General features: G+C 38.6%; 1 long non-coding RNA gene across 3 annotated transcripts in view; it reads right to left on the bottom strand.

The window, feature by feature from the left end:
- Window positions 1–27,183, bottom strand: part of LOC137865507 (uncharacterized) — a 177,976-nt gene that overhangs the window by 33,951 nt on the left and 116,842 nt on the right. The window contains exons 6-11 of one of the 3 annotated variants that reach the window (XR_011101946.1): window positions 25,415–25,458; window positions 25,202–25,286; window positions 25,004–25,063; window positions 23,903–23,974; window positions 23,040–23,116; window positions 1,792–2,378 (exon numbers count right to left, since the gene is read on the bottom strand). This is a non-coding gene — a long non-coding RNA (uncharacterized lncRNA). Of the gene's footprint in view, window positions 1–1,791; window positions 2,379–23,035; window positions 23,117–23,902; window positions 23,975–25,003; window positions 25,064–25,201; window positions 25,287–25,414; window positions 25,459–27,183 lie in introns of those variants that run through there. The other 2 variants (XR_011101944.1, XR_011101947.1) reach the window with 2 other exon arrangements.

Raw genomic sequence — 27,183 nt, 5'->3', positions numbered from 1 at the left:
GAGCTTAAAAGAGAAAATTGCCCCAGTATGCCCCTCTCAAAAGTCTATAAGAAACTGATTTCATTATAAGTTATTTCCCTAGGTTTGGGCTTTTCTCAATTGCTGATGATTGATGTGGCAAATTTTATTTTCACATTTAATAGATTTTAATCTGTAAAACATTTCTGTATCAAAATGAATCTGGAGATGCTTTTTATGAGGTTTACCTCCCAATAAACTCCTGCAGAATTCTCCCAAGCTGGCAATGAGCCTGTCATTTCAAGTTTAGCAGCATATTCTCAGCAATAGTTAGAAAAGCTGTACCCTTGTGACAGCTTTACTGTGCAATAATATCACTTTGTCCATAACCTTGAAGAAGCTGCTGTCCAGGTTACACTGTCACATTGGAAAACATTTTTCTTCTTTCCTGTATTAAGTCTGTAGGTCTGCAAGTGAGAATAATTAAGCACAATGCTAGGGTTTGGGGCCCAGTGCACCACCTAGAATAAGCCAATATAGCTCCTTTAACATAAACAGATATTCATTGCCTCTCACACAAAAAATCTTGCCCTCAATATATAAGAATTTGTAAAGAAAACAAATAAATCAATTCCAGAGGCAATCCATAGATTTACAATATCACTAAAAAAGAAAGAAATATCTTTTAGACAGAAAAATATTGACTGCAATGGAACCACCATTCAGCAACACCTGCTAATGTCCCAAGCAAAGCTAATGGAAAGAAATATTTGGTCTAACTTTGAGATTTTTTTCTTATTTTGTTCTGAGGATTTCCACAGCGGAAGTTAATATCTTACCCTAAACGTAGATTTTCTCTCTTTACAATAAGTAAATAAATAAAAAAGAAAAAACCCTACCCAGCAAAGAACTTTACTAGGAAACTGAATTGCCCTCTCAAAAATGCAGCCACCAGCAAAAATGGAAATCTTGACCACAGCCATTTCTCTTGGCTGCACATCTCTTAACAAAAAATAATGGAACTGAAAGAACAGCAAGAAGATTAGATATCAAAGAAGGATTTATTTAAGTGAGTGTGAGCTTCTCCATATCTATCTTTGTACAGAACCACCTAGAAAGGGACAAGTTTTGTGTTTTGGGAAGCTACCTATAACCTTGGTCCGTTTCCTACAGAGGCATAGTCTACATGCCTATCTATGACCCTTCTCAGAAAGTCAACAAAGCTCTGACATCAAAAGTGGGAGAGCCTGGATCTGAACATTTCTATATGAAATTTTATGCAAACATCTGTGAGAGATCTCAACACACCCAAATACTTGCTTGTATAAGGCCTAGTGAGATAACAAGAAAAGATATGGTATTGTGAGACAATTCCACATACAACTCCAGCATCCAAACCTTTAGAAACCCAGGCAAAGTCTCATGTTTCAAGTAGTAGCTGTTATTCTATTACACAGCCAATAAATGTAACTAACATATCTGTCATTGTAAAAGGATAATTTTGAAAACCCCAAATTTATAACTCATATTATTTGACCTTCCTTTAGCAACACACACACCAAGTGGAATACTACCCATATTTACCTGTGAAAGCTGTATTGCTCATCTGAAGATAAAGGAAAAAACCTGTCTTCATAAAACTGGCAACATAACTGAACAAGGGGGAAATGGCATTTTAAATCAGATGTGCTACAGTTTTCATGGTTAATGCAAGTCTTTAAACTTGATTTAGGTAACACATGCCTGTGTTACTGCAGCAGGGTCTGCTCTGAGATAGAAAGGGCATTGTTTGATTGAGGGTTTGTAGCTTTAAATAAGAACAATTAAAATGTATTTGATGTTTGAAAACAAACACACTTGTTTTCTTTATTGACTTTTAAAACCTGCCAAGCTGCTACTATTGAACCTGTCAATGGGCTCATGCGATGATTATAGACAGGAACACAGTGACTTTATTTTGAAAATATACAGGAAATGCTCTTGTTCTGGTAACTCAATTTTAAGATCAATATCATTCAATTATTTAGTGTTTTAATCCTACTGATAGTGCAGAGAGTACTACTGTGTGTAATGGAGGGAAGCTCTATCATTATTTATTGGATATGGCATGCTCATGACAGACTGGAGCTAACACTTGTAGGGTAGCTTTGAATAAATTTTATAAAGATGATCCTGACTCATCCTGGGAAGCTGTGTTTCTGAGCTGGTGGCAGAACCAGCTCTCAGCCGTTCCCACGAGGCATCATTGAGGTGTCAGCACTGGGGCAGCAGGGGACCATAACCCTGAGTGCTCAGTGGCAGCAGGGCTTGCGATGTCAGAGCAATGGTGTGGGGGGGGACATTCTGTCAGCCCTGCGGCTGTCCCGAGGTTGCTGGTCCCAAGAGTTGTTTGATAGCATGGCCCCAGATCAACAAACATGCTGGGAAACCAAAGAGAAAAATGGGACAAGTGACTAGCAGAGAAACGATCTGTGAACAGTCTCAGAAAATTAGCTTTGAAGGTTTTCCTGGGAAACAGGAGGATCTGAAACTTCTCCCCACACTTGCACTGAGGCAGGTGTAATGGAAAGGTCTCTGTGAAAGGCTTTTCATGGAGATTTTCTGTCCAGGGATTTTCTATGGGACAGCATTATCACTTGTCACTAAATATTTAAGAGTATTATGCAAGAAAATACATACTGTCATTACAACTCAACACAGCTACAGTTATCAATATTTCACAAAGAGAACTGGCACAAGCCAGAGCTTGAGGATCACTTGACGTATTTTTTTTTCAGCTTGCTATTTGTCATCAATTAATTAGAACTCACAACTTGGAACCAAGACTTTAAGAACACCCGGGAAGCCAATGGCACCAGTCATTTCATAGTTTTGTGCCTCCTTTTCCCAGCTGTACAACATTCAGAAAAGCATTATATCACACGGTAGATGCAAGCTGAATGTTTACCAAGATTTGTGGCAGGATTATTTTCTGTACATTAAGTATATCTTGTATTTGGAGTGGCACAGGACACTGTGAAGGTCTGAAGTGAAGTTTGTGCTCTGCTTCAGTGCTGTAAAAATAGCACTCAATTTTCACAATAAATGAATATACTTACTACTAAAAACATAGAGCAAGCACTCTTACACGCTGCTTTAAGAGCTTCTAGAAAATAGTTTGCTATACTGTAATTTGAGAACAATATATATGGGAATATATTGGCATGACCCAAGTGTGTACATCTGCCTTGTTCACCTGATTGGCACCAGGCTTCTCATGCAACTCATACTTGCTTTGGCTCACTGTACACTTTTCTCCTTTGGAATTGGGTGGCACTTCTTTCCTGTGCTTCTGTGTTTCTGTTTATTACTGCATATCTAGAATCCTTGTGCTTATAGACATTATTCAATTTAACATCTGTTCAGTTGAATGTAAAAAAAATAATAATAAATCTACTTGTTTAAGAGAAGTCAGGGGCTTTATCCTTTGTGAAGCTTCTGTTTCTGGGCACTTTCATTTTTCCCTAACATTTAAGTTGAATTTGCACAATATTGAATTATTTTTCCCTGAAATTAAAGTAAATGGATTTTGAATATATTGTAAATTTACAATGAAGGCCTTGCAGCACTTTCTATAAGTGATCAGATTCTGGATTAATCTAATTCACTCTGGGAACCCATTCCACAGTGAAATCTTCATTACTGAAAATACCTTAAAGATTATTACTGTTTCTTTATCAATTTTACAGATGATGGAATCCTTGAAATTTTGTGGCTAAGGTCTGAAATGGACTCTTTCCTCTCTCTTGGTTAACCGCAGCTACAAATTGTATAATTCATGTCTCCGCAGTGAATAAATATGATTGTATTGAACTATAAATTGCAGTTAGGAATCAATATGTTATATCCAAGAGTGTTTATGGAGAATGCTTATATCCTTCTAAAATGATGTAATACAGCTGCATTTTCTTTCCTTTCCTTTCCCCCCCCCCCTCCTTCTTTCTTTTTTTCCTCTCCTGTTCTCAGATTTACTGTCGTTTGATTGCAGTTCATTATGTGCAAAGGTTCTGCTGGAATTTGCTAAGGAAAATTATCAGGACGTTCCTTTCTCTATTGCTATTGTAGTGAACTGCTCTCAGTGAAATCCCAGGGCATACAAATTGAATAAGTTTATAGATGTTAGTAATCTCTGTCTAGAGACTACCAATCTCCCTCCTATTAAACCACAATATCCACACAATTAATTGATCAGTTAAGGAGGAAAAAAAATCAGTCTTGCAGTTCACTCAGTCTAACTTTTCTGATAAGTACTTCACAGAGAGTTGAAATAGAAGGAAATAATTTTCTACTTAAAAATCTTCCCATGACATTGCATTATTCTATCAGCTACTGAATTATCTTAGTAACTTTCTTAAAAAAAAAAAAAAAAAAGAAAAGAAAAAAGAACATGCTAAAAGCACAGTTGCAGTGTTAGACAATAAACATAAATTGCACAAAGCTATGAAATGAAAACAAAATAAAGAGTGCTTTGTCATGCTACTTGATTTTAGCAAGCATGAACATCTTTTCTATTTGTAATATTCCTTCTGAATACTGTTTCCATATTAATATTAAGTGGTAATACAGAAATATCATATGGCTGAGCAGTAAAAAAATAAGACAAAGTGTAACAAAATAGATGCAGTCATGAAACCTGCCCCACTGAAACTGTGAATTTTGCTGTTTGTTTCAGTAAGTCCAGGACCACCAGTACTAATTTTAAATTAATCCAGATAAATGTATTCTTTCTGACTTCAGTAGAGCTGAATCACTTGCCCTTTTATAGGGAAAATAATCCAGTTTTGACAGAGCCTTTTTTTTTTTTTTTTCCAGAAAAGATTTTGACAAATAATGGTAGTAAGTTGGGAAAGAGACAATGAATGTAGTGCTCTGTGGCTAATTGTATGCCTGGAGTACAAAATCTTTTTGTAAGAATAAAATGCTATAATAGTTTAATAGTTGCCAAGTATAAAAATCTATCTGCACAGAGCATCCCCCAGAAATTTCTATTTTAAGAAATCTAGAACTTCTGAAATAACTGTTAGGTTAAGTGAATTATTTGCCCTAAGACTTAAAAAAAAAAAAAAAAAACAAAAAAAACAAACAAACAAACAAAAAAAAAAAACAAAAAAAAACCCACAACACAACCTTTGTCTTTACTCAGAAGAACTATTTTGCCCTCTTTAAAGTTTTATTTGTATTATATATATATATAAATATATATTCTAAGGTTTATATTTGTAATGCTAATACACTAATGGATCTGGTTGCTGCTTGTCACAGAAGCCTGTGCTTCCAGTCAGTAATTAATTTTCATATCTTCATTGACTTGCAGGACAAAACACGACTCAAATATCACTAGGGTGCAGCTAGTGATATTGTGGCTAATGTTTGAAAGATTGCCGAGGAATTTGATTACTTGAAATTGCACACACAATTGCAGTGTGTGCAGCATTAAGGAGTCAAACAGCCAGGCTTAGTGAAGGAATTCAATGCCTAGCACTGAGATGCTGCAGGAACTGGCATCTGAGCCAACTCCAAAACTAAGTAAGCCTCCTCAACTTTTTAGGCAGCTGGGGGAAGGTAACTGCTTCCAAAGGGCACTTCAAAGCCTCTGCTTGCTGAGCTGAGAGCTGCCTACAACTGGTCAATAGGAAACATGAAACTAAACCCAGGTCTCTGGACAGATTAATTACTTGGATAGATTTATATCCCAAGTGTGTCCAGAAGTAAAAGTCAAAGATACAGGGATGAGTTTCTGCTGGACACATCCTAGAAAGAAATAATCCTGTCTCAACAAAATCTTGCAGCAGGCAAGCATTTTGCTCCTCTGTACCTGTTCAAATAGCATCAACACACAGTTCACGTAGCCAGAGACAAAAGCGATTAAGTACGAAACTGTTGCTTATTCAGAATGTTTCTTGCATATAAGCCCAGTCCTGCTTTCCCCCTGCAAAGAAGAGCTGTGTGTAGAAGTTGCCTTGTACATTTGAAAGACAGTAGAGCACTCTTCTGAACAAGTCTTCCTTCACTGGCTCAGTGACAATCCCCTGGCAGTTTGTTGTTGTTGTTGTTAATCCAAACTTCTTTTTTTTTTTTTTTTTTACCTCTTTCTGCTAAGCTTGTAAGACTTCTAAAAAATACCATTTTCAATAATTCACTAAATAATATTTAATATCTTAAAACTTTTATAGCACTTCAGGTTGCAAGCTGGAAGAGTTTTTGCAACCTGTGAGTCTGCTACAAATCAGAGAATTCATTATACAGCAAAATACCCTCTCAAATAGAGACTAGTTTTGAAAACAAGTCTATTTTTTCTGCTATGATAGCTGCAAAATAAGTGGAGCTCTTAAGGCAAATAGACTCCTTCACCTATGAAATAAGTGTTAAATAATTTTCCAGGCAGACACAGTAGTGCAGAAAGGATTCCCACTGCCCTCCTTCACCAAAATGACCTAGGCAAAGATTCACTTTTAATCAGCTATGGAGTGTCTGGAAAGGCTCAGGTTACTGCAGATCAGATGGTTCTGACAAGGCTACAGTTTGTTCCTGGGTGACCCTGGCTATTTCTCAAGTAACCTATTCAGTAGAGAAAGGATATATTTTTTTTTCCTCCAATATTTAGTTAAGGATAGGAGGAGATACACTTGTGCCCTGAAATATCAGAAGAGTTTAATCACATAAAAAGCTAAAGAAATATAAATGGAAATGAAAAATAACCCTGGACTTAATGCTGTTTGTCACTCCCTCTTATCTTGTGCAATATCAAGAAGAGTGTGATTGCATTTCTGCGCTCCAACCAAGATGCTTCTAGGAAACAATGGCAGACAGAGTAAAGCAATGGAGATGCCAGTTACTTTGGGCAGAGGCAGAATGAAAAGTCTTATGGCAAGGCAAACTGATAACATTTCATTATTTTACTGTGCTTTATAATAGAAACTGAAATAAGCTTTGGTTGTCTATAAAGCAAGCCCAGAAAATATGTCAGTTTTATGCAGAATACTCCCTGAACCTCTCTGTTGTAGCTCTTTTCCTTGGAGACATGGAATTCCTACTCCACAAATCCAAGTTTACTCCTTGTCAGGAAAGATTCAGACCTGTCATGAGAAACTGCCAGGTCGTGTCCACCTTCTGCCCACAGTTAGGAGAGGAAAGCTCACAGAGGTTACACCTGGCAAGGACCGTGGAAGACTTCTCAGCTGAGGATGCCACTAAAGTGGGTGGTAAGTGGGTGAATAAGACATTCTCAAACTGACAGCTTGCATCTAGTTAAAGGCTGGATCCATTTAGCATTTAAGAATCGGAAGGCTTATGCTCTGATGGAGCAGTTGTGAGCTGTCAGCTTTGGATCTAAGAACATGCTTTTGTTGCCAGAAAGATTTCCCTAACTCCCACAGCATCCCTGTCCACTGCACCTCTCCCAAATTGTTAATGTCACGGTTCTTCTGTCATTTCCCTCCAAACTAAAACATCCATCTATTACTTATGCAATGAAGGGTCAATATTTTCCCCTTGATTTTGCAGCTGCTCTACGGCACATCATTTTGTGTCTGCTAATACGTCTTCTCCTTTACAACGTACCTAACAAAAACTGATTGCTTTTGGCAAATCATGTTGTTAGCACAATTTCACTGCATTACTTCTCTGCTGAGTGTCTCTACATTACAGGAGATCTACTGCCATTAAGAGACAAGGATAAGAAAACAGAGTCATTTGGTTTAAAATGGGGTAGGAGATGAAAACACTTCACATTGCTCTTACAGACTTAATCTAGTTCCCTGGGAACCTTTCCTTTCACTTCTTCTTTCTTACTCTTTTACTAAGTCCTCAACAATCAGAAGTCTAAATAACAGAACTATTAAGCAACACACAATGAACTAAATAATTTACTTACTGAAGGGCTTCTTAAGCAGAGCTTTTTCCTTCTGAAGTTTAAGGGCTGTCAATGTACTTCAAAATCTGTTGCTTTTCAAGCTCTCCCTTGCCAGGAATACATCTGGTTTATCTAAGTGTCTGTAAATGTTGAGCTTTAATTGCTTGCTGGAAAGTCTGCATCTACAACCCAGGCTCCTTATTTAAAGGACTTCCTGAATATCTTTACTAAGAGAAAAAAAAAAAAATATCTCACTTGATCTCATGGCCTCAACTTATTTACATACTGCATCAAAAGAACAACAACAAAAATTTGTTATCTTTGTTGTCTTCTGTTCTTTATTCTTCTACAGTCAAACTCTTCCAAAAATTAGGTGTGTGGGCATAACTTTAAATATACAAATATATGAAGCAATTTTGGCAATTAAAGGCTTCTAAGTCAAATTTCAGCTGTAAACAAAGATTTAGAACAAAATTTGAAGGGAAGAAATATTCTAAGACAGATCCTAGTATTTTCATAAACAAATGACACATAAGGCATATGCCAATGAAAAACCCATGGCCCATGACCTCAACAGCACACAGAAGTACACGGCTCACGTACCAGGTAGGAGACAGATGATGAGATTTAATGGTAAAAAGATAAGTGAAGTCACTCAAGAACAGACCCCTATTCAGCCATGAGGTGGCAGTTCATCAGCTGAAAGTCACAAAAGAAGGATCTGCAGGGTTTAGATGCTGTTAGGAAGGACTGTGAGCAGCTGTGATTCAGCTGGTGGGATATCAGTTGAAATCATGGAAAATTTTGCTCTACTTCCACTTTAAAGTGAATGGGTTGCAATACATCCTCACCAGCAAAAACAGAATGACAGCACATGCGATTGCCTTTCCATATCTTTACTTGGTTTTTGTTTAGGCAACTATCTGTTACCTCTCTGAGAAGAAAATAAAGATCTTTAGTAACACATTATCCTACTGCCTTCTGTATTTAGGAAAGTGCTGCTCTGCAGCCACCTTCAGGTCTGGCTGCTGCAGCCCTCCCTTCTCAAGGATACACATGTCAGTACTCAGAAAGTTACGGAAGAATTGCTTGAATTTGCCCTCCTCTTGACCAGATCTCTTTGGAAATTTAATTCATGAATTTTAGCACAAGGTGGATTATAGTAACATGATTTTGGCTGATCTCTCAAAGGTAGTAAGTATTGGCAAACTACAAACAAATTGTTGCTGTCAAACACTTGACAAAGTACCAAGAGCCTGATTTTGTCAGTTTTACATTGGCTGTTAGAGAATGAGAAGAGTTGAAAGTCAACCTGGAACTAATGTCACAGAGAACAGATCTGTGAATTAGGAGGCACAAGTATCGTGTAAGTCATCTCCTTTCCCTGTTTACCCATTATTTCTTCTACAATAATATCCTGTGACTAACGCATTCATACGATTATGTGGAAGTTTAGCTCCTATCGATAAAATTTGGCCAATTATTATTTTGTCATTTGGAGGCATTGACTCTTGACTCAGTTACATTGATAATTCCCTCGTAGTACTACAGAAGTACATGGTTATTTTGTGGGCATAGATGTTCTTTCCTGAAATCCTCTCATTTTAATTTACAACTGCTAAACTTTCAGTGAAGTGCAATTATTTCTTATGACTTTTTCCAACTATTTTTTTTTTCCCCAAAGAAGTCACTTTAAATGACTTCTCATATAAGAAACATTCACTGGGGGTTTACAGAATGCAGAGCTTATTTACTGAACTGGTTGCTTCCCAACCTTTGGAAGGGAGGGGTGATACAATGGTGCCATACAATTCTATAAATTCAGATTAGCATAAAATACATTATTTAATGCAGACTGTGCCCCACCTCCCCAAAAAAAGATTGGTGGAATATGTATGAAGTATTCCAAGTAATTGCTTGATTGTCATGCTAATATGAAAGAAGAAGAGTTACATTTCTCTCTCTTTCTTCCTCTTTTTGTGTGCATGTGTGTGAATTTCAAGACCTTTTCTGAAAGCATTTCCAGTTTCTAGTTATCTTTAATTTACCGGTATTCAGAAACATAAGAAAGAAGGATAGGGAGAAAAAGAAAGGTATGTTTAAGCTTCAAAAAACTCACCAAAAAAAAGATGAATGTCCAATTTAGCTCAAAAATGCAATACCATTTGATGTCAGATAAAAGGCTGGATTTTCATTTACTTTGTTAATCATAAATACAATGAAGAGAGGAGAATATCTTTCTTAATTATTTCATTTCATCACAAGTATGATTGCAGTGATGCAGATCATAAAAAAGCATTCACCAAGATGAACGAAAACCCTTTTACTTACATACTCAATAAAATCAGCAGAGCAAATTGTGTTATTGAGTTCTCTTTGCCAGCTGCCCATACCCTCTTGGAAGCAGTGATCTGTGTGTCAGACACTCATCTACAAGCATGGTTAGAAGTATCAAGGACAGTTGGAAAAAAAATGCTAAATTAAATAAATCAATAATAAACATACTGACATGTAATCACAGATGATCTGAAGTCATGTTGTTCAGCTGGACAGCAGTAATAGGCAATACATGATTGACATCCCTGTCACCTTTATGCCAGATATTGCTGTCAGCAATATGTATTAGGTATAACTAGCGTCAGTCTACCATAGGGGAATTTCTAAAATTTGGGGAGTTCCATCCTGAGAAGAACCTGCAAGAAACCACAATTCACTATCTACAAGAAATGAGTCTCAGAAGTGGGGGAAACTTTAGGAAACAACAAAAAAAAAACAGAAATCAAACTAAAGAAAAACAACAAATCCATAGAAAAAAAAAATGACAAAACTGTCGTTAGCTTGGAAAACACAGCAAACTAATTGCACTAGTCAAGTGCATCTCAGGCAGGTGTTGTGAGCCCTGCACATCTTTGTCCCTTCCCTGTTACTGAACTCCACTTACACAATGCTGACAGCGGGAATACAGTCCTGAGGCAGCTTTGGGCCCAGATCACTCCCATACTGTGTGAAATGGTGTCTCATCCAGTTCTGGAAGCCCACTTCTCAAAGCAGCTTTTGCTCAGTGGCTCCATGGAAGCAACATTACACAAATTCCCTCTCCCCCCACTGCAGCCCTCTGCAACAGGGGTGTAAGGGTCCTTGGTATCACATTCCCCTGAGGGAGCACCATGTTTTCTGTGTCACTGGTTCTTTAGTTTCTCCTTGTAGTGCAGAAACACTGTTTGAAAGGACAGAGAAACATAAAAACATGACTGTGTCCTCAGTGGCCAAGACACCCTCCTTACCAGAGACTACCATTTCCATCCCTGAGACCTAAACTGTTCACATCAATTTAACCAGTTTCATATCATTTTTGCAGTTATGCTGGCTCACAAAGCATCAATGGAGGAATGTGGAATGAAAAGTTGAAGAGAAAGAAGCTGTTTCAGTCCAAACTCCTGTTGCCTGGGGCATCAGGAAGCGAGGCAGCTCACTTTGGGCAGTGGCAGCAGTTCACCCACTAATGCAGGTGAAGAGTTTTGAGATCCTCCCTCCCTGCTCATCGGTGCACAGGGGCAAAGGCTGTGCATGCCCTGTGCACCTTTACCCCCTGCAGCTCTGGTCCTCAGGGCTTACAGGAATTGCTCAAATGGAAGGCAGCAACAAAAGAACACAGAAGGATCAATGTATGGGGAACATACAACTCAGAGAAATCAATCTGCAGAAGTCTGAGGAAATCTTATTCCACTGTATGTTCGCTTTCTGATATTCATATAGAGAATAGCTGAAAAGCATGTTTAGAAAAAATCCCCATGGAAGGACTGATTAATATTCTGTTTACACCTAAAGAAAGGTATGGATCATCAAATGAATAACAGGATTTCAAGTGAGAAAAAACAACAAATAGTTTTTCCTTCTGCAACTTTCTCTCACTCTAGCCACATGGGGTTTCTAATTTTAATACTAAGATTAATCCTACTAAATCCTTGCTTACACGAGTAGAGTCCTTAGTTACACAGTTAGTAACACTGTGTAATCAAATTAGTTTTTTGACACCAGAAATCTGATAGCTACCAAAAGCAAGTGTTGGCAAGCCTAGGAGCTGCTGTCTATGTTTTTAAATCAGTTTCTGTGACCTCACTCCAAGTTAAAGTGTTGCTTTAATACGGAGCATCAGCTTGTTAGCAGCCTCCGCCTTTACTTTGCACACTGGAACAACTGGGATGCCCAAATCCAGAACACATTACATGAACATCACTCCCATCCCCCAAACATTAATATCTTACTTAAAATCACAAACTAGATAAGCCCACATCAGGTTTACTCTTACTAACATGCAGCTTAGTAAAGATTTGCAAAATCAATATGAAAATAGTTTCTGAACCTACTAGTTGTTTTTAATAATATTGGCTAGGCAGGCGGGGATGAAAGGCTTCCCTGGCTTCCACGCAGTTTGCCAGTGCTCTGGAGAAGACACACTGGCACAACAAATCCTGCGCACACAGAGACAGCAGCTCACCATCAACAACCCAGGCAGCAGGGATGATGCATTTCATGGATCACTCACTATGGGCTGAGGCTTTTCTTAAAGCAGATTATCTTAGCGTTGCCAAAGAAGAAACACAGGTAGTTTTTTTCAGATCCAGAGACACTGAGCAGAGGTTTTGTTCCAGTGTGTTGCACTGGAGTACAAAGTCACAGCTCTCTTACGCAAAATCACAACTGTGCAGCAGGGATTGTTTTAACAGCCTGATCAGCTGTCTGAACATTGGTTTCGTGTTGCTGCTGTATTACAAGCTTGACTAATACTGAAGAGACATGTCCTGAAATTATCACTGAGCAAATACAAATGGAAAGATGCGTGTTGTTCTCTGAGGACTCAAAATAAGGCACATTTTGAACGCCTAATTTAGTGTAAAGTATTACAAATAAGGAAGGCATGAGAAATAAATGAAACTTAGCATAACTTTCTGCTGCTAGAGTATGGAAAGAAACATACCAGAGATATACATTACAAAAGGACCAGACAAAGATGAGTGGGGAAGAAAATAATTTGAGGGGTAGAAAAAAAAATAAATGCAAACCCACAAGATGTGAATATTCATTGATAAAGAGCAAAAGAGAATCAGGACCTGCTGTTGGAAAGTCTTCCAAGGTGCCACACCATACACACAGAGGAGCTGAACTGGTCTTTGCCAGAATAAGACAGGTTTTGGGTAAACTCAGCTGCCTCCTGGGCATGCCCCTCTTTGTAGTCTGTCAATGGGGTGTCCTCATTACGGAAAAAGTTTTTAGCTGTTGGACTACAGGTGATCACAGGGAGCCTTGTGGGAAGAGTCACAGCACAGCTCTGAGCACAGGTGCCAAACATACAAGAGTTGTTATTGCAGGAGATTTATCTGAGTGTGCATAAAATAGTTATTTCTAAAGGAATCTGGAGAGAGAAAGGTATTTCTCCAGGTGCTGCAGAGTTTCTTCCTTAGTTTTCTGAGCAGCTTCACACATTTAGAGGGAACTGGAGCAAGTCTTCGAAAGAAATCCAGGCATACTAAATAAAGTTGAAGCTGAAGGGCATCTAGTAGGGACTGGCTGCAATAGCGGATAATTAGATATGCCCATGAGGGTACACAAAGGGCTGGGGCATGTAAACCAAATGTTTTGTCTTCAGTGAGAAATATAAAATATACGGAAGAATTTTCTATTTGAACAGTCACAGAAACTGACATTGAAAAGATGGAAGCATTTATGAAACAGTGGAAACTCCTCACTATTCAGGATAAGCAGGTAAAGTTATTACCTGTGCCAGCTGAGGGGGTCTGTTTGTGTCCCAAAGCAGGGCCTATTGCTGACAGCAGCAAAATTCCCACTGACTGTGGTTATACAAGCTTGGCCTTCATCGTAATCAATTTTCAGGCAAACTATAAATAGACATATAACATCTCAGCAGATACAGCCTCAGAGAGTACAATAACTTAAAAGAAAACACACACACGGCTGTCAGTCCAGACTGGGTAACAGTGCTGGCCAAACAATTTCTTTTGTTAATATTTAGCTTCTTCCTTCCCCTCCTCCCTCCCCCTCCCTTCATTATTGACAAACAGACTTGTCGGATTTCATAATTAACTTGTTCATTAAAAATTATTTTCAAGACAGTTTATGCTAATGCAGAGCAGCCTGTGAATGTGCCATGCCTGCTGTTGCTCTAGGCACTCATTAGCAGCTCCATGCAAGAGGCAGCTCCCACCACAGAGCATCGCTCCATGAGGAGCTGTGGCTGGGGCTCCCCGGGAGCCCTTGGGCAGGCACAGCCCTGGCTGAGGAATGCTTCCAAGAGAGCTGCCTCTGCATCCCCAAAATCCTCCGTAGGAAAGCCACACTCATAAATATTTACAGGAAACAAATAGAATGGATGACGCCTCATGAATGCAAAGTGATTGCTCTGTTTTCATCAAATAGTATCTGCAAATATTTTTCTCTCCCATCTGTCCCATGGAGATTACTTTAACTAAGAAAACTCATTCCTATTAGCTATCAGAGAAGAGTTACTACAAAGGCTAAAATGAATATTGTCAGGAGATTTGAGCAAGACATGTAGCTAACTTTAAAATGCCTTTGTAAGTTGCTGGCTCCATCTTCATCCATTAATAATAGTAGCTAGTGATGGAAATAGCCTCTGTGAACACATGGGATACCCCTACCAGTCCAAGATTGTCTTGTCAAGTGTAGTTTTGATTTTAGCAGGTTATTTGAAGTTTTCAACAAGAGAATAGACCTCCCACTACCTTCCCTCATCTTTATATGTGTCAATTAAGAAATTCACCTGCAATTTATTAAAAATAAATAATATTTTTAAAAGTTTAAACAGGACACAAACTTGGTGCCTATGCAGTGTCCACGTGTCTGAGGCTACTCTGGTAGCCACATCCTGAGTTCTCTCACTGCCATTTGGCAACAAAAGTGCATTTTTGCACCTAAAAGTGTCTCTGCTCTGTGTTGGCAGTTCTGACCAATTCTGGTCTGAAAGCCAGTGTGCAAAATCAGAGAGCAAATTGAGGGTGACTGGAAATGCAGTCTTTAATATATAGTTCCTATATTCTATACTAATACTCATTATTCCTTTCTCTGCAAGCTAGCTTTATGATCTGGCATGTATTCATTGTGAAGGATCAGAAACTATTTTTCCCCTTGTTGAATAGGAGACAAAGGCTTACTTTTCACAAGCTCCTGTATGAGCTGAAAGCATTTTTCCTACCCAGTTGGTTAGTGGTGCAGGCAGAAACAGTCCTGCCTTCCCTATATTTTCTCTGAAAGCTGGCATGGCCAGAAAGCATCTATCAACAGGTTCTTGTCCCTTTTTTCAGGCAAATGAGCTGGCCAACCTTGCTGAGGCAATACAGAGAGGAAAGACACCACAGTGAGGAAAGCAGTGCATCTGATGGCAGGAGCCAAGCAGGACTGGATGTGCTGCCCATCACCCAGGCCCCTCCACAGCATGGATCATGGCCGGTCCTTGGGATGCACCGAGGAGCCCCAGCACCCCTGGGAGAACTCCTACAGCCTGCAAGGAGTTGTGGCAAGAAGCAGGAGGTTGGCAGCTGGCCCCTGTGATGGTTTCCATGTGCTGGCTGCGGAGGCCCATCAAGTCAAAACTTTCAGTTCACTTTTTTCTCCTTCTGTGTTAATTTTCAGTCACAAGTTCAGCTAAGTGAACCATTAAAAGTGAAACAAACTGAGCTGAGCGACAAATTAAGATGTGCCTCAGGCAGCCAACACGTTTCTTTTTTAACTTCCATCTGTCGAGTGCTGGCGTCTGAGGTATGTGACAAAAAAATGTCTCTGCTTATGAACAGCTTCTGACTCCTGCTGCTAGGTGGCTGCGCTGAGGAAGAGGAGGGGGGAGGCAGTGCAGGCTGTGGATCTTGAGTCTATCACTCACACTACTGAAATCTGCCGGGTGATTTGGAAATTACATGGAAGTAAATAAAAAAGACACACACACACACAAAAACACAAAACACAACTTCAGAACTGGAAAACTGATTTGAATGAGGAGATTCATTTTCCTTTTAAAGAAATGTAACATGGGGCTGAGCCAAAGTACCTGAGCTTAACTTTTGTCTTTAGCCAGGAGAGAAATTGAGATGCTCCAAATACAACATAAAGCATCTGATATGGATGTTAAACATTAGGCAGTGTGAATATGCTCCTAATATCTAATATAAGTGAAAGGACATTTGTGGCACTGTTATTTACTGAATTGTAGCCCTAGTTAGAAAAAAAAAAAAAAAAAGGAGTTTAGAAGTATAGTCCCTTCACTGAAGAGTTTAGAAATAACAGTGCTTCTCAGCAGTATGGAAATCAATGCATCCCTCCACTTGTTCATGACAAACCCCGATGCATTAAAAAAAATTATTGCCTGACAGGCTAAAAAACATTGAAAATGTTTCACTGGCAGTGCGAGAGAAATACCATTTCTGTTTTACAGAGAGCTGTGTAATGCTCAATTTTTTGGTTTTCCTGCAGCACATGAAACTAAAAGCCTCTGACAGCAACAAATGAAGGGCTCTGTGAGGGCTTGGTCAGAGCTGAAGAGGGAAGGCTGATTAATTCTCAGTTAAAAAAAGGCTCATTGAAATCACCAGCAATAATTCCACCTGAAGATTACCAGTGAAGGCATTTATTAACATATTTATTAATTTAGCTATATGAACAGTAAAATGACAGCTGGTGAATCAGAATTATTCCTCTCCAGAAACACTATTTGTGAGGAAATAACTGAACAGCCCTGAACTGGGGGATGCTCTGCAGTTTGTTGGAAATGTTCAGTCCACCACAGGATTAGTCCTTGGAGAAGAAAAAAACACAGCAAGGAAGTGCCACAAGTGTGTGTGTTTGTGCCCAATTTTTGTTTAAATTGGATTCTCTTTTAGTTTCTTCAGTATTAGAAAGACCTCAGTGCACATGAGCTGCAGCTCTCTGGTGCAGAGTACAGATTTTAGCAGTCCCCTCTTGCAAAGCTAGCTGAGCAACTGATGACCAGGCCTCGTAGGAAGACAGACTAAGGATTACATAGCAGGCTGGTTCACTCCCTTTCCAACAAAAGGCAAGCTAGTTTGGGTACAGGGAGTTTATAACAAACATTTGTATCTAGAAATGAACATCTGCCAATGTGTCTAGTCTACCATGACCTTTCCTAGCTGGTGCTTTTTAACTAAATCTTTTAATCTTAGCTCTTTCTAAAAGCGTTTGGTTTTAAAACAGTCTGGCATTCATTGGTGTGAGTGCTTATATAAGAGCTGGAAAGCCATTTGCAGGCTACTGACTGGATACATCTGGTAAAAAGATGGATATAACAAAGCAGACAAAGAAAAAATCCTCCAGGGTGGGGAAAGAAGATTTTCCTATCTGTTCCTTTAGCTGTACATTGAAGCTTACATACTTGGCCAAAGCTTAGGCTGACCACAGTGACATCGGGCTGCCAGCCACAAGCTCTTGAGGTGCTCCAGAGAGCTGTTTTTGGGAGAGGGGCAGGATGCACAAGCATGCAGCTGGGAATCTACTTTTAGTCCACATTTTGCTGCAGCCCTAGCTGTATTCACAAAAGCCAATAGACACACGTTCCCAGCTTCTCACATTTAATACCATTCACATTTCAAGACAGTATTGCAGAGTTGCTGTAATTTCAACATGAATTACCCATGAAGCACTAGGCACTAAAAGGTTGGCTGAGGTTATAACAGTGCTAAAACAGTGCTAACCTGGAAGCTCTCCTTGCAACCTGGGAAGACAAAGCCATGTTTCACTCCACCAGCTCGTTGCTGATTCACCACAGCACCCTTCTAACAGAAAGAAGCAAGGACCTGCAGTTTCCTGCTATCACAACCAGAGACAGCTAAGTAAATGCTAGTACTTTGTAGACACACACTGCAAGCTCACATATTTGCCTAGTAATGCATCATAAAACTGATGCTCCCTTTGCATTGTAAAGGCCAGCTCATATCTAAACCTTTCACAGAAGTGTGCAGAAGCACCTTTAGGTGCTAAGCATACAGCCTGGCAAGAAACGTATGCATTTCCAGCATCTGTAGTAGGAATTCTAATACAACAATCGTAACAGAAAGCCAAAGCACCAGAAAGGACATAAATACACTTGAGATGTAAACTGAACACAATTTATAAAAAATGCACTAGTCTGCAACAATATGCACACAATGCTAAATGTTGGATTCACTGGGGAGTTAGTTGTTTTAGCTAACTTGTTTCCCAATTTATCACTAACTTTTGCCATACTAGTTTGTTTTAGTTATTCTCTGACTAGGTAAAAAATACTTCTGTAGATAGCTTACAAGAGATCTCATCTGAGGACAGTACTACATAGAAATATATTTTTAATTTGTTTTTAGCATAAACCCATATTATATACAATTATTAAAACCTTTTCCAAGTGTTGAATTGAGGCTGATTTTGTTGCTTGGATATGGAAAAAAAATGGTTCAGAGCAACATCAGATCTACTGGTTGTACTGAAATATTAAAAAGTATAAAATATTTATATACAGACACAGAAGAGATATGAGTTATTCAGAACATTACATAGATTATATACAATCCTCAATTTAAGTAGAAATTTAATCTGATAGAAAACATCCACCTGAACTTAATTTCTTTTTTTCTTTTCCCTTCCTAAAATCAATACTAGACTCATGCTTAAAAGAACAATATTAGAATTTTAGCTCAACACTTTGAAAGTAGGTTAAAAAAGGCCCATCAACTATAAACATTATCTCTGCCTCCCTATAACAAAAACAATTACATTTACTGAAGAGGAAGATGTACCTTGAGTGAAAGGGAACACCAGGAATTTTACTGTAGTAATAAAGATCTTCATGAGTTTTGAGCATACTCTGCAGGACAGCTGCAGATTAGGATGACACCCCAGCAAAGTCCCAGCTCTTTATGGCTCTTAGCAAAGCTTCTTTCTTAATTACGTTACAGTACTGATTTAGCAGCAAAACTGCATAATAGATATATAAATCTACAAAAGCTTTCCTAACTGTTAGGTTTGTTCTATTTAAAGAATAGTCTCTTTTGTTTTGCATTCTTTATTCAGGCTTTCTGCTGGGACTTCTCAGAGATCTGGATCAAAGCTACAGTTTAATTTTATTTTGCATTGGGCTGTATAACTTACCACAAATAAACTTGCAGCAGGGAAATAAACATCCCCTCACCTTAAGTGCTCATTTATTGTTCTCGATCTGTCACACTTGATTAAAATATAGAGCTTGCCTCCCAGGCTGAAATTAGCTTTTCATTTTAAATGACTAGCATTCAGGTCTGAAAAATAACAACCCATTTGTTTCAATATTTACCATGTCCATTCAGAAGGGGCTTACATTATGGCCAATTAGTAGTTAATTGTGATCCATAATTCAAACATTTGCTTGCTATTTGGAAGTGCAGAAATTGGATTGTACACTCCCCCCCCCCCCCCCCAAGGCTTTGCTCTTCCATTGAGCGATGAGTCACAGCATAGACCCAGGAGATAGTGCAGCACAAGGGCTGTCAGAACTTGACGTGTGTTAATCTTGGGACAGGGAAAGACAGTGTATAATTTGGATAGAAGCACAGATCTATTTGAAGAAGCGACCTTACTCTCCCTTTGAGTGCATGTTCTCAGGCTATGTATGTGTCCACTGCAGAATCCAAGTTCAATACAGAACACATTGATCCTTGCTCTCTACTTACAGGATTCCAACTCCTCAAGCAATATCATCAGTTATGCTTCCTTTTCTCTCTGAGTATGTGCATGGAAAGGGATAGAAACAATTTCACTGCAAAAATATGTTCAAAAAGGAGGCCCTTACATGGATCCTACACTGAAGAAAGTAGGAAAGTCTCCCTAAGGTGCAAACATCCCTACATTGGTTATGGTGAACCAAAAGGCAGGAGTTCACTTCATCCCATGTTCATTCAAAAGTCTGAAATGGACAGTAAATGAGCATCCATAGATCCCATCTAACTGATCTGGATGGCCAAAGCTTTCATGTTCAAACCGGAAGTCCTGCGACCAGGCCTTCTTTAAACAAACAGTGCTTAGGAAAGATAAAACAAAACACCTTCTCGTTTCATTGATTTTCATAGGTATTGCTCTGCAGAAGAGTGTTCTGCACTACTTACAAGCTGCAAGTGTCCAGCAACCCAGGAAAGGACATCCCTCCTGTCTCAAGAGCAAGCACACACAGATGAACTGGGTGCAACAGGATTTGTCTGGAGGCTTTCTCCACCACAACAGGGCCTGCATTGCCTCAAAAAAGAAGCCACCTTTTCAATAAACTTTCCAAAGAAGGTTTTCTACCTGAGCTCCACATATAACGTCACTGTCTGCCACAGCAGAATTTCGCCAGTTCCCAGTGCCACTTACCAGCGGTCACACACAGCGGTGCAAAGCCTACAGGGCCCATGCAACAGGACTTAAATTTTATGCTGGCAGTTTACTGTTTTCCATTTAAAAATACAATTCCTCTGGATTATTGTCATTGCTACGGGCTACGCTTTGTGCTGGAAGGCAAGGAAAATAACAACTTTATTTTAATGGCTCTTCCAGTGGCCTGTAGTTCTGAAAACAATTTTGACAAAGAAGCTGGTAACAGGATTGAATTCAGAGCAATCAGTCTCCCAAATGAAAGAAAATATGAATAACAAGAGATCGAAGTATACCTAAGCTGTTTTCCCAATGCTGTCTTACTCATCTCCTGGCTTCTGTTCTTCTCTCTCCCTTGTCTTTCCCCTTTATTATTGTCAGAGTTATTTTATATGAAGAGAGGACTTCCAGAAATGTGCCCTCAGTACCAGGCTCTCAACACTTTCTGAAAGGACTGCTGCTAATTCTGCATCATAGTCAGTACTAAAACTTTCCTGAGGTTCTCTTAATAGAGGCCTGTTCTAAACGACTTGTGGCAGAGTCATAAAGCAGCTTAAGAACTAAAATCAATGTCACCTGGCAAACTAGCCACTGAGAGATCATCATTTTAATTACACATTTTAAGAAGCAACACTGAGAAGCTGAATTTGTGACAAAGCTTTATGCCTAAAGGAGGGGATTATTCAGCAATGATGGCTTTACCCTTAAACAGTGAAGAGATTTATTGAGATGTACTGTGACAACTACCACATTACAGCTGTAGAAGCGCTCATGTGAAATAACCAACCAGAGAGGATTTTCTAATCAGTAGCATCTACTCTTTTTTATTAGCACTGCAGCCGTGATGCCTATGAAATGATAGCATTGCTTGTCTGTAATACAGGATTTTTTAATGCATCTAATCTGTGGGACCTCAATGTTTTACAATATATTAATATTTTATAGGGCTTTCTTGCCCTCTCCTCCCAATTTTGATAGAAAAAGGAAGGGTGGATGATGTATAGAAATATGAATTTGAAACATTTTTTTTTCCCTTTCCACCTTTTTTGAGGAAGGTTCTTTCTAACACCACTAGGTCTTGACAAAGCAGGTAGTGATATCTTAAGGCTCTTAAATCATAATGTAATCAACATTTGATCCTCTCCCTCCCACAATACATGATTTTGGATACTATAATTCCCCCTTCCCAGCCTTTTATTTTCAAATATATTCTAAAAAAATATTACAGAAAATAACCTGAAGCGTGAGGTGATTTAACCCAGGATACATATTTGACCAGCAAAAGAGCATGACAGAAAAGGAACACAGACTTTTTTCAGACTTCTGAAAGTATGATGGAAGCCTGGAAGTCTGTAATGCTGAACAAACAAGAAAACTACTCCTTGGCAGGTGGACATGGAGTCCAGGCCTGGATGCATTACTGGAGGGGAATAGTCTGTTGCAGGCCACAGGGCTACAGAGAGATATGAGTAAATTTTAAGGAGTTTTGGAAGTGGTAGTGTCCCATGCTCTCACAAATAGCTGTCTCAGCAGCTAGAAGGGAAGTGGGATGGGTAGGGTCAGAGTGTGTGCTGTGCCTATTACCTCCCTTCTTCTTGCTGGGCTGGATCAGGGTGGTAGCCTCATGATGCAAAGCCCCCTCATCAAGCTCTAACTCTTATGTAGAAGCAAGCAAGACAAACTCAGCTTGTATTTGAAGAAGGTAAAATTTGTTCTCTAAAAGGCAAACCACTTCACCCCTTCTCCCCCAGAATAATAAAGACAATTTAACCAACTTTCATTGCCACACAACTTTTTGCTAAGTATCTCAAATATACAAGCACTATACTTAGTTTCATAATAACTTGGGGAAAGCAATTAAAACATACAGCTGCTGAAGCAACTGCAAATACTTAGAAAACAGTATCTTTCAAGCTTGAATACAACACATTTTTACTTCCTGATGCTCATACCTAAAGGATTTTATCGTCTCTGAAGACTAGAGATAAAAACATATTAGCTCAACACATTTTAACTGATAACTTAACAAAAATGTAATTTATGAAATATAATGAATTTCCTACTTTCTGAAACTGAAGAGCTCATCATCCAATACTATCATATACTAGACTCCAAAAAGCACTGCTCCCCCTGGGTAAGATCATCCTCCTTTTATGCTGTTTCTAACTGCTTGTTTCACAGATGAAGGCTTGCATGGGGACACACACACAATTCATTTCTTGAACTTAATGAAACCCGTGTTTCATCTCTCTTTCCAAGAGAACTGTCCCAACAAGAGCACAGGTGATCCACATTATCATGAAACATTTATATTTTGCAGAACTTTCCTTCTACTCTGCTCAGTATAGAGAGCTCCTGAGCTCCACACTAGCTGTACCTGTGCTACAGGAGGAAGTACACAGCAATTTTCACCTTCTTCTTCTTCCCACCCAGACTTTCTGCCAGTGCAAAGCCCGAAATACAAGGAAATAGCATGTGCTCAGGCATTACCCACATAACTAGTGGGTGCAAGGCAAATCACAGAGTGCAGCTACCCTTATGATATTGAGGGAAAAAGTTATTGGACAGTAAGCTAGATTCAAAACAAACAGGAGATTCCCATTTTAAAAAAAAAAAAAAGCACTAACAGCACTACAAATAAATTAGGATACCACAGCAGTTCCCCTCAGACTGGTCCTAAAAGGGCAAGAAAATGAAGCTTCTTTCTTAAGAAATGCAGAGCTTTCATTTCTTTCTCAAAATACAAAATCCATTTGAACATCTCTGTGAACAAGAGAGACAAGCCACCTACCAGAAACCAGGTCCTGCCAGGCTGAGGACACCTGTGGATCACTACCTCCAGATGACTACGTTGCTTTTCTTTGGTTCCTGAGAAATAACACGGTCAACACAATAAAGCCCATCCAACTAGAACTACTGCTTAAATTCATACCCCAAAAGTTTTGTAAAATAGTAATAACATCCAAAGAACTAAGAAAGTTGTTCAAACATAGGGATTGTCTTTGAATTTATACCTTGTATTAGTTAGCATTAACATCTATGCAGATTCAAGCTTTGACTGAAGATTCCTAACTGATTGAGTATTTAAAAGGAATTTCTCTCAGCTTTCTGTGATGTCTAAAAAGGTATTAACTGATCCTACAGCTGGGATCAATTCATTAATTTCCATTAACTGGGCACTGAAGACCTTCTTTCCTTAGCAGAGCTGCCTATGAATGTGATTTTAGAAAAAGACTTTTAAATATTTTCTTAAGAAAAGGCCATGAAACTTAGGCTAGCTCCCCAGAAAGACTAATATTTAAAGACCATTGAATTGTACCCCCCTTATCCCAACCTTTTATGTCATTTCTCTAAAGTTAAATTAGTACATATTAACAGGGCAGTAGAGAAGAATTCTGTCATCTTCCCTCCAGCTGCTGTATGGCACAGCCTAAACTGTTTAACAACCAAGTGGAAATTAATAACTCTTAAAAAAAAAAATTAAAAAAAAAAAATAGGAGAAAAAAAACACACAAGACTATCAGAAATACTGTGAAACAAATCCGTTCATGTGAAATCATGACATTAGCATTCAACAGCTGAAGATTTGCAAAGCATAAGAAGGGTATAATCAGCAAACAAAAGGAAATAAAGCACTACAGTGAGTTGCCATACCTTCTTAGGAGGAATTTGTCAGGCTTTTGATAGCAGGTGCTTTAATTTAGTTGACTTAATTGAGCTCCGTGTCTGTAAGAAGAGAGATTTTGGATTTTTAACACATTCTAAAGCATGGTCTTCCAAAACGGAAACTGTCACTCATGAAGATAAGAAACTTTTGAACAAAGGGTTAGTAAAGCAAGTTGAACACCATGAAAAGATGCAATTTGTGCCTTCTGAACTCCGATAGTTGCATAATTGGATCATATAACACTCCTTGTCACCATTCTCCATTTTTTCCCATTTTCTCTGATTCTCTTATTTTTCTGTGGTTTCCTTTTCAGTTTAGGAAATTAAGAGGGAAGAGAGGACAATGAAACTGTTTTTAAATGGCCAAATGCCATTTCCCTTGCAGAACAGAAGTCATCTGTTCTGCCTATGCATGGAAATATTTTAATTCAACAGCATAATAAACATTTAGAAAACCATTAATATTTGATTACTAAGTGGTGTTATTATACTAGTGCCACTTCTTTCTTAAAAATATTGGCTCTAAAATTGTATAGATTAAACATCTAGAGGATAAAGTGTAAGCACTAGTTGAAACTCTCTTGAATAGCTTGCAGAGAGGGATTGCTTATTGGCCCTTAAATTAGGCCGTATCCTGGATTTTAACAGCTCACAGAGAAAGCTTTAAAATTAATCAGAGGGTTTCTTGTTAGTAGTTCAGTTTTGGTACATAAAAAGGAATGATTAGGATGTGAAGAAACAAAACAGAACAGCGAATTAAAAACACAAAGTGGGACAGCTCCAGAAAAAAATGCAGAGAGGGTGTGTGCAGGGAAAAGCAATGGACTGCCAGGCAGAACTTTCTTTTTCTTTTTTGATATAAGGAAAGGCAGAATAGAGAACCAAACATCAGAGCCTGAATTTCAACCACAGGACTGATAGCAATTCTGGAATATTCTTACTCTCATGTTTTGAGTAGAAACACTAATATTTAAATGTCTTTTTCTGCTGTTCATTTTCCTCAGAGAAATCCATTAACAAAGAAAATTTAACAGAATTAAGTGAAAGAAACACATAATTCTCCAAAAGTTTTGGTCCAGAAAAACTCACTTCCCACCATGCCGTCCTCCAAAGCCGTTTTATGTGCCAAACATTATTTTATATGAAGTCCTGTAGGGAAACATGATGGACAGTCTCACTCAAATGCAATAGATGGTGCTGCTCAGTTACGGTCCTGCCCCGGAGGCAGTCATCAAAGACTCCCATCACAGCACAGCATTTCCATTGCTCTCAGACATCTGTGGTCACCTTGCTGCTCTTCTGTATGTCTTGTTTCTGTACTGAAGTGGTCATTTAGAACTTTTTTCCATGTTCATCGTGATTCAATGAAATGCTTCAGGGAAAAAGAGGGTGAGGAACTGGCATTTGGGATACAGAGACACCTTATTTATTTATTTATTTAGACTACGTTTTTAAGTATGTAATACTGCACAGCCAATATCATGTCTATTCTCTACTTACCCAGAAACATCAGGAAAAGTTCCATTTGAGCCAAGGACATCAAACTGAGGGAAAAAAAAAAAGGAATAAACAAATGAACAAGGCGAGGATTAAACATGAGCATGCCAGCAATTGCAGTGTGATAGAATTGATAGTCCTTGTGTAGGTGTTGTGTTAGCACTGTATTTGTGCAACAATTATCCTTTGATTTTTATGTCTTGCAGTTCTTTCATTTTTACTACTAAGCTTGTTTTTTGGTAATTCAGTCTTTCATTCACGCTATGAAAGTACATCTGTTTTGCGTGAGCACAGACACAATACAAGTAGTGAAGAGTTTTTCTATTAAACAGATTGAACATTTATTTAGTTTCACACCTGTAGTCCAACTAAGAGGTAACATAGAGAATGCAAAATGGCAGCTATATCTGTTCTCACTAATGCACTGGCAAATATCACTCTCTAGCACTAAACACTCGAACCCATTGCACTGATGATTACGGATTTCTCTTTTTCCTCAGAAATCAACATTATTTCCATCCAGAAAAACATTATACATAATGTTAAGACCTAAAGAACACTAGAATAAGTAAAATAAAGTAAAATAAAATAAAAATAAAAAACATCTCTATTCTCTGCAGATCCATCAGGAACGATTATTTCCCCAGCCTGGGTTCAAATGAGAATCCTTCCAGTACAGGCACACATATTTTCCAGGAGAAAACAAACATTTCTGCTGGCTCAATGCCTCATAAAATGAGGCGTGAGGTGGGGGAAAGTGCAGGAAAGCGATGCTCTGTTGTGCTAAAGCAGCACATCACTGCTCTACACCTGCAGTCACCCTCCCTTGGGCAGCCCCAGTGCATACAGGCAGGCAGTGGTCACTCTGTCTGTGGCAGGGAGACAGACAGACATTTGAAATTGTCACAGCCACAAAAGTTCTGTCAATGGTGATGCTGAAGTCACTGTTTTTTATTTTCTCACATTCTCACTTTTTTTTTTTTTTTTTTTAATTAGCACAGACACATTTTCAAATAGACAATCGAGGAAAAAATATTTTCTGTAGCTTTATTGTGAAGCACTTGGCATTCTTTGTTCCTCAGTCTTTTAGGATAATGTGTCTTTTTATAACAGAGGGGGTCTTATGAGTCTCCTGAAATGGTAAAATCTGATCATTTACATGTGGGAATTGCCAGCTGGAGAGGAGAAAACATACGCTTGTGTTCAAGAAAAGTTTCACATGACGTTAAAAGAAACCATCTGTTTTTTCTTTTTTGTTCTTGTTTAAGAACAGCTTGTGTTTGCAGATCACAATTTAACACATGGTAATAACCTACAGAACTTTGTGAAGCATGGATCTCGTTTTCCTGCATGCATAAAAAAATATAAAAGATTGTGAGGAAGACATTTCCTTCTGATCAGTGTCTTTTTGTGCTTGGTTATGTTTTCACAACGTCTACAATACTGCAGTAAAACCGAACTGATGGGTATAAAATGTAAAGTAAGGCATAGATATCAATTTATACTATACACTCAAGTAAATCTGAGCATTTTTTTTTTTCAGTGCACATGCAGCCAGTTTCTGATTATGATAGGCAAACAAATTACTTATCTGCTCGCAATATAAACTAAGGTTTCAATAGTGTTAGGACCTTCAATCATACTACCAATAAAAATATCCTTATCAGCCACAGAACTCCTTCAAGGAATTCCCTCCAGCCCTTTCTAAAGACCATTTCATTATCTGTCTGTTTCAGTGAGTGATTTTCTTCTCATGCTAACAGTAACTAGAG

This window comes from Anas acuta, chromosome 16, assembly GCF_963932015.1.
Source record: "Anas acuta chromosome 16, bAnaAcu1.1, whole genome shotgun sequence".
NCBI classification, from domain to species: Eukaryota; Metazoa; Chordata; class Aves; order Anseriformes; family Anatidae; genus Anas; species Anas acuta.
This window is presented reverse-complemented; position numbering and strand designations above follow the sequence as displayed.